This window comes from Chelonoidis abingdonii, chromosome 22 (genome assembly GCF_003597395.2).
Source record: "Chelonoidis abingdonii isolate Lonesome George chromosome 22, CheloAbing_2.0, whole genome shotgun sequence".
In the NCBI taxonomy this organism is placed as follows: domain Eukaryota; kingdom Metazoa; phylum Chordata; order Testudines; family Testudinidae; genus Chelonoidis; species Chelonoidis abingdonii.
Window position 1 is genome coordinate 27,621,011 of NC_133790.1, and position 8,959 is coordinate 27,629,969.

At 45.4% G+C, this 8,959-nt stretch overlaps 1 protein-coding gene and 1 pseudogene across 2 annotated transcripts in view; one reads left to right on the forward strand and one right to left on the reverse strand.

Moving 5' to 3' along the window:
* The window catches only part of TPCN1 (two pore segment channel 1), a 77,128-nt gene that overhangs the window by 46,030 nt on the left and 22,139 nt on the right, over positions 1-8,959 (reverse strand). The gene's annotated exons all lie outside the window — the stretch shown is intronic.
* LOC142045863 (U4 spliceosomal RNA) lies at positions 3,044-3,269 on the forward strand (annotated as a pseudogene).

Below are 8,959 nucleotides of genomic sequence, written 5' to 3' on the forward strand. Positions count from 1 at the left end.
GCAGATCCGCGTTGCATCTCGCCAACGCTGGTCTTCCTGCCTAGCCCTCTCATATCGTTCACTGGCATCCTTCCTCGTACTTGCTACCACATCCTTCAATCATTCTGTTTATCCCTCTCTATGCGTGTACTTCAATAATTTCTGTGAACATTTCATCTCGCGTCTTCTTCTCCTCCGCCGTATCCAGAGCACGCCCTCGTGATGGCATAGGGACTGCAGAGAAATGTGCAGCTGCATGGGGAAGGCAAACCAGGGTGATAATATGTGGAAAGATACTATTTACAGAGCAGTGATGTACTCTTTCACATAGAACACTATCCACCTTACAGAGCACATGTGATCTCTATACAAGGTCGCATTTGTATCGTTTAAATATTCAGTGTCTGTGTGACTGGTGTGGCACACACACAGACGCAGGTACGGCCAACCGTACATCCACACGGCGATGGTAAGTAAGGCTTTAAAAACTTGACTTCGCCGCCGTTCATAATACACAGTGATCTATATGATGCCTTGCTCTGTTAAGAGGGACCTCAAAGCCCAAACCCCCTCTTACATCCACAACAGCGCATGCTCCTATCATATACGATCGCAGCTAGTGATCACCCTACTATCACCCCACAGCGCGTTGCGGTAGCTGGGAAGAATCCTGCTTGCCAGATGCTGAGAACTCGTCGCATCCCTCCTCCCATCCCCCCGCTGACCAGTAGCAAAATCGCCATGTTGCCCCCCTATTACATCTTCTGATTTTCTACAAGGTAACAATGGATGATATCTCTCTCGCTGACAATACACCGCAGGAGCAGATCGTTTGTTCTGCAATGCCTTCAGTACCAATGTATGCAAATGCATGCGTTGAAAGTTACCTACTATGGGGAACGGAATAAGGCTGTCTTTGGCCAGAAATGTTCTCATATATCATAAGGCTTTCTGAGTTCCTCCACGATCGATCATGGAGTTACTTTGGGATTCGCTCCATCCCAGAATGTTAACGAAAATTTCCTGTACATAATGGCTGCGCAGCAGCAAAAGCCTGGTGTAAATGCGATCTTAATAAAACCATCTGTTTTCATCGTGTTGATACAGAATGAAGGACACTTACCGAGGTCGCTTCCATGGCTTTCACTGTCTGGGCTTGTTGCTTGGGAGCGCAGGGACTGTAATTCTGGTCTCCAAAAAGATCCTGGCTGTTGGGGTTTACGGACTGCTGTGTGCTTTCTCCACGGTCATCTTCATCCTCGATCTTCCTCCCATCTTCCCCTCGGCTATATCATCTACAAACCGTTGATATTTCAATCCCAAAAGTCTGAATCCATGACAGGGGGTGGACGGTAAGCGCTGAACTCCAAATATGCTGTAGTTCAGCATAGAAGCGGCATGTTTTTCGCTTCAGAGCCTGACCTTCCTTTTGCTTCTTTCTGGCTTTCTGGTACCTGTCTAAGCTCCTTCACTTTCACTTCTGCACTGCAGGGAGTCCTCGCCTGTGCCCTTTTTCAGCCATAGACTTTGAAAGTTCTTTCAAAAAACATTTTTTCATTTCGTCTTTTGAACGCGTGCTGTGAGCACTGAGTCTTCACCCCAGATACGCGATCGATCCAGAACCTCTGTGTGGTCCAAGCTGGCGCGCTTCTCGATTATCAGGAGACTGCATTGTCTACAGTGCATATGACTCTGTGTGCTCACCTGTGTGTGTGCAGACCCTCACGGTGGACAATTCAGAATGGAATTAAAAGTTCGCGGGATGTCAGCTTTTTCCTGTTTACCTGGCCAGTGCATCACAGTGTAGTGTCCGATGCTATCATGAGTGCCCTGTGACAATGGTTCTGAAACCAAAATTGGAAGTGGCTCACTTGGGACAGAGTCAATCGCTCCCTTCTGTTTCTAAAAATTGAGTACGTCCTGCCTAGACTGTCATAGCCCCGGCTGCCTGCCTCCAAGTGCCCCCCCACCCGGTGTATGTCACGAATAATCTGTTTTTATTTCTTGTATCCTCACGACTGCATGACATAAACAGGGGGGGGGCCCTGCCACGGTAGCTGCGGAGGTTGGGAGAGAAGTGAAGCCAATGGGTGCGTTCTTGCGGGAAGATCCTTGTTAATACATGCCGGAGTAGCTGCGCTCTTCCCTAATACACTTGACTCTTCCTTCAGAGGGGTAGGCCGTGTTAGTCGGATCTATAAAAGCAGCAGAGAATCCTGTGCACACTTATAGACTAACAGACTCGTTTAGTCTATAAGGTGCCACTGATTCTCTGCTGCTTTGACTCTTCTTGTAGGCAGGACAAGACTCCAATTTTTTTTAGAAACCATAAGGGAGGGATTGACTCAGTGGCCAGTGAGTCAGATCCCAAGTTTGCTTTTGCGTTGTGCCCCACCGGCTGATTTAGCCAGGGGCACTTCATATAGCAAGCCGGACAGTACAGAGAGGGAGAGATGGAACCATCATATCATTGCCAGTTTTCTCCAGCAGTAGACAGTACAGACGACGTGGTAACCATCTCTGCTATCATTGCAAAGCAATTGAATGCTGGTGTGTAGCGCTCGAGTGTTGGCCTCTTATCTCCACGGCAATCTAGTACATAAAATGGTGACCGGGAAAAACAAAAAAGCCGACGGTCTCCTAGGGCTGCCCTTGCTATTGTTTCTGCAAGGGCAATCCAGGAGAAAAAGGTGCGAAAGGACTGTCTGCTGATGTTTTCCTGGAGCAAGGAATGACTGACGACATTTACCCAGAACCCCCCGCGACCATTAACATTAGCATCAGGGGGCGGGGATCATGGAGGACGGGAAGGGGGTGCTGAAGGACTCCAGCCATCCACAGTCCTCAGCAGTCTCTTAAAACTATTTGCATTCTTGGCTGAGCGCCCAATGTCTGTAGCTTACAACACGGTCTGCATGTTACGACACAGCTCATCAGTCTCTTCCCCCACCCAGCACGAGAAATGAAAGTTAAATAAACCAATCCTTAAGTACTTACAATGTCACCCCTTTTGTACTGAATGCTGCTGAATAGAGGCGATGCTGCAGCACGGAAGAGCATTAAGAGCTTGCGAGTGGCAGTAAATCATAACCAATGAAGTTAATCTGAGGTGTGATATTGCTAGTTGAAAATATCCGCTTCCTCTCCCCCTTCCTGGTGGTAGATGGGTACAGTACTACTGTAGACAGCAGAACTGTTAACGTCTCAATCTCTTTTTTACATCTCATCAGTAAATGGGGACCAGAACAGATAATAACCCTGTGAAAATTTTTGAAAGCAAATGGGGATTGACTTACTTGGGACTGAGTCATCCTGCCTCTTACGGTTAATAAAAATAAGTCAGTCGGACAAGAAAGGATACAGTGTATTTAAATACACTGTATCACAGCGCAGCTGCTCCGCGTCAGTATTCACAGAGGGAGCCGCTGCAAGTAACAACAACGTTGCTTCCCACCTATCTGTGCTACCAGGAGTGACCCCCCCCCCCCCCATTGTGGCATGATGTTGAAGAATGCATGATAAGAATCACAGACTAATTAGTGAGATAAATGAGGGGGAGGCAGCCTCCATGGGCTATAACAGTCTCATGCAGTTCAGAATCTTTCTTTACACAAGAGAGGAAGGGTCTGATAAGCTCAGCGCCCCAGGGTGATAAGATGAAGACAGTTACCAGCGTTCTGTACCAGCCACTGTCAGAAAAGGGAGTCATTCCCATTTTCACCGAGGAGCCCCGGGCACCTCAGCCAGGAGCACTCACGGGCGACCGTCTTACCACTGGGGAGGGGCAGAGGAGCGGATAACTGCTCTTCACCGCAGCAGCATCGCGTCTGCCAGCACATTCAGTACACACAGGGTGACATTTCAGTAGTCAAGGAATTATTTATTTTACTTTTCTCCTTTTCAACGTGTCTGGGGGGAAGGGGGAAGGCACGACTGACATGAGCTGTCTGACCACGCAAGACACCGTGTATAGCACAAGACATTGGGCGCTCAGCCAAGAATAGCAAATAGTTTTACAGAGACCGCTGTGGAGACTGGTAGCATGTAAGTCCCTCATTACCCCCTCCCCCTCCATGAGCATCCGTTGAGTCTCGGCTCTCCCGTTACGTTGTCACGCACCGGATATGTATCTTGGAGTTTTTTTTTTTTCAAGACACCTTTGGCAATTTCCTTTCTGTAACGGAGCTCTGAAAAACAGATTTGTCTCACAACAGTGATCAGATTAGTATCTGCCGTAAGGTTCAGTGCAGGAGCTACTTTTGCATTTGAACTGCATCGCCACCTGTGGTGATCAGAGGCTGGACACCGTGAAAGCAGGAAATGTATTGCAAAGGTCTCGGGGTTTCCTGTTTACGGCACTCCGCATCCGAGTTGGGATTGCGGAACCAGAGCGGTCAGTGGTGCACTTCCTGCCTAGAATAATAGGCAAGTGTAATAGAGATCCCAGTGTATCAGAGAGCACTATCGCTCCGTGTCAGTATCAGCAGGGTTGCCCCTGCAAGAACCGCACCCGTTGCTCCCTCCTCCCTCTAACCTTCCTGGGCTACCGTGGCAGTACCCCTCCCCCATTGTGTCATGAAGTTATAAGGAATACAAGTATAAGAAACAGAGACTTGTTAGTGAGAATAAAATGAGGTCGGGGGGAGCTCTTGGAGGCAGCCTCCCGGGGCTATGACAGTCCAGCAGGATGGACTCTATTTTTAGAAAACCATAAGGGAGAATTGACTCATGGCCAAGCGAGTCAATCCCAAATTTGCTTTCAAAAATTTTTCAGCCCCCAGTTTCGATGATGAAGCTGTTATTAGCCGTTCTGTCCTATCTAACTGCGAGGAACCAGGAATAAATTGCCTCTCGATGTTGAGCAATTATCAGCCATGGGTTTGCTCGTGGATGGGGGCAGGGCCTGCAGCACCGTTACCACGGAGAGGAGGAGATGGAGAAGAGTGGATACTGCTCTTCACTGCTGTAGCATCCCGTCTACCAGCAGCATCAGTACACATAGGGTGACATAGAAAGTAGTCAAGGAATGATTTCTTTCCTTTTTTTTCACGTGGTGTGGGGGGAAATAAACTGAGGAGCTGTTCCCTGAACCACGCCAGACACTGTGTGTTTGAACCTACAGACATTGGGAGCTCAGCCAAGAATGCAAATAATTTTCAGAGACTGTGTGGACTGTGGGATAGCTGGAGTCCTCAGTACCCCCATCCCTCCTTCATGAAGCGTCCATTTGAGTCTGGCTTGCGTTACGCTTGTCACGCAGCGCTGTGTTATCCTGGAGTTTTTTATTCAAACGCTTGGCGTTTCGTGTTCTGTAACGGAGCTGGATACAAAAGATTTGTCTCCCCATTACAGCGATCAGAGCTAGTATCCGTACGGTCTATGCTGGAGCTCTTTTTCGATTTCAGACTGCATCGCCAGCCGTGCTGATCAGAGCCCACACTGGGCAAGCAGGAAATTGTAATTCAAAAGTTCGCATGGCTTTTTCGTTACCTGCCCGCTGCATCCGAAGTTCAAGATTGCTGTCAGAGCGGTCAGTGCTGCTACTCTGGGATGCCGCCCGGAGGCCCAATAACGTCGATTTCCGTCACAACGAACCCTAATCCAAGTTGCACATCGAATTAGCGCTACGCTCGTCGTTTGGGAGAGTTTCCGAAAATCGTCTTAAGAGCGTTTAACATCGATATTAATGAGACTCGTGTGAACGGATAACAGCGTTAAATCGGTATATTCGCCATTAAACCGATTTAAAGAGTCGCAGCTGTAACTGGCCTAAGTGGCTGTAATTCCTAGCCAGGGTTTATAGTCAGCTGAGGAGCTAACTAGAAGCACTTAAGTGAATGTTTACATCCAGAAAAGAGAAGAGTGCAGGGGATGTGGTAAAGCAAAACCAGCATGGAGATCTGGAAATACGAGAGACTCTTTTATATATAACTTATATTATCAGTTTGCCCATTGTGGGGAGGAGAGGTTTAAAGAAAAACAAACCACCCACATCAAGAAATGGCAGTTGAAAGACTTGGCAAGTTTTATTGATATCACTGATTGAAATGCAGAAGGTGAAGGAGATGCCCAACTCAACAGGAGGACTTCCTTTTCATTGCTCCGCTCCGTTCTGTCATATGGACCAGCATACTTATGCTAGTTACATATGGCTGTTGTAAGTTTGTTGGCAGTTGAGCCATTTCTGAAAGCTGCGTACCTCTTGCTCAAATCTCAGGGCAGAACAGTTGTTACGCTTCTCGACCAATGGCAGGAAACTTTGTTACTAAGGGAGCTGTTTGGCATGAGGAAAGTTTTCTTGTGCCCCCCTTTTTCGCCTCATTTTGTTTGTTGTTAATTGATGGCATATGGAAGCTATTACAATGGAGCATGCTTTTACTCTGGTGAAATGAAAATGTTGGAATCCCTGCAGTATTCATTCAGATGCCTTAATGTAAGCAGGCCGGGACATGTTTGATAAGTTCAGTCAGTGGGGAGGAAATATTGACATCTTCTGTGAGCAGTTCAGCTCTTATTTCTTTGCACCCTTTGTATATGCACTTCCAATACAATGTTCAGATGTTTTAGTTGGGAGAGGAGGTCTTTACAGGGATCACTCAGCACTGTCAGATCGTTTCCCATTAGCAAGTAAACTTGTGAGGGTGAGCAGATTCGATGCATGCCAAGAAAAGAAGGGGAATTGCAATGAGTCCGTTGGTTTATCTAAATTAATTTTAGAAACTCTTCATCCAGTGGCTAAAGCTTCTGAAAACCAAGCAGTCTGCTCCTGGTATGCCGAGACGAACTTATCTGGAGCCTTGAGCCAACTTCTACACAGGAAAAATTGTTTTATTGTGGGTTTGTTTTGCAGAGAGTAAAAGGGAATCTGTGTTTTTAGCTTTTCTAAAACCTGAGTAACCCTGAAGGTGAATAGGAAGTTTTCAGACAACAGAGAGGGAGAACGTAAATTGTTTGACTCTTCTCCCTTCTGCCATCTCCAAATATCCTGCATCTGCATTCCTGAAGCCAAGACTGACAGCAGTTGTGGAAGCAGCCTGCTCTCCGCTCTTACGAGAGTCCCGTGAAGAGATCCCTCGCTATCTGACTGAGCCTGACCTATGGTAAATGCATTGGGGTGTTCACAGCATGATTGGATGCAAAGGGAAAGGTTGCATTAGCTGTTCATGTTATCGGGAGCACTGAGGAAATTAGTTACCTGGATGGCTGCCAAGCTAAAGTCAGAAGAGTCATATTTTAAATGTATTATTATTTCAGCCAGATGATACGTGCCTTGGGATTCTAGATAAGCCTCTGGAAACCCAGTGGGAAATAAGCAGATCAGAGTAATATGGAGTTCTGCAATGGGGAACAACTTCACGAATCAGCTCATTCTATGTGAGATCAGCATGGAGATGTTGTTTGGGCAGAGGAATACATAGCAGTCTCCAAAATTTTTGTTTCTGACTTCATGCTCTGAGAGCTGTTGTGTGTTTTGCACTTGTCCCACAGGAGAATCTCATTTGTATTTCAAGCAGTGAGCATCTTGTGTAGAAAGGTTGGAAAAGTTTTTGTTTAATGCAGTGGCTGCCTTTTCTTTCCATTCAAATGGTGTGACTAAATTGATCTGACCTAAGTTTTTATGCTTTAAATCTTGTGGGTATTGTCAAGTTTGGTGGTAGTGAAAATATTTGAAGAAGAGAAATGAAATAATCGGTTCCTGATATTTGAAAGCCTTCCGATCGTTTTAAGGGAACTTGTATCAAACTGGCAAGTCTGAGTGAGTGGAATGGGCAACCGTGGACACAAGCCCCTACAAAGGACTAGCAGTCTATGAAGCGTAATAAAGTGAATGGCTTTCAACTGTAAGTTGGCCCCACATGTCCTGGTGATGTTTCACAATGAGAAAAATAAGGAATGGTATAAATATACCTGTCTCCTAAGTAGCCATGTACTCCACCAGTTGATACCAGCAGTTAAGAAGGATTTCCCACAGCTCACCCCCTACCCTCAGTTGGGTCAATTTACAGCTCTCAGAGGTCCCTATTTATCCCTAAGATCCTGCCATAGGTCAAAAATGAATGTTTAGGCTAATGGTTTGAGCTCATTTGTGAGTTTCCACTTCTGTTATATTTTGTTTCAGGATATATTTCAGAAATTTGTTCTCACAGTGTTAAGCAAATATAATAATGTATTAGCAAAGATATATTAATCAATTAATTAGGATTATGAATTTAACACTTAAATGCAGAAGTAGTAGGGCCAGTTACAAAACTGTGTGCAGTTAAGGCAACAAACTAGGTTTCCATTATAATTAATGTTTCCTTGCACTGCTAAAACTTTTTCTAAACATCACCATTCTGGGCTGAAATTTCATTTTTTAGCTCTGCTCCGAAGAGAGGGGTGGTGGGTGAACTGGAAAAAAATCATTCATTGGGTCTGGATGACGTTTGGACCTTCTGCTGCAGAGTTCCCAATGAGGCTTGCTTTGTTGGGCTGGAGAATTTGAAAATATAATTATTCTTTTTATATTTGACTGAAAAAATGTAATATGTGCGAAGGTTCAGCAAATACTGATGAAACCATGGTCCTCTTAATTCCATTAAACATTCTCTCTGACCAGGATACTTTCAGCTTTCTGTCAGGTCTAAAATTTACATAAGGAAGTGGTCCCTGAATATGCGCACATGCATAATCCTTTAAACATAATAAAAGCAGATCCACAATTAAAGGTCTCTAAGAAATTTTGTCGATTATCTTTTCATTAAAAAATGCTGCAACTGTCGTGGATAAATAGAAAAGGTTGGCTTCAGCATCTGTAAGCATTGCATTCATAGAAGCTCAAGGTGGAAGGAGAGGATAAATAGTCACCAAATTCATCCACATGTTTAAAAAAAGACAAGAAAGAATAGCTGACTGAACATGCATGTTTAGATTCACTTGAAGTTTGGTATCTCAAAGCTTTTATGGTCACTCTGCGATGCTGTGTTATGTTCATTGATTC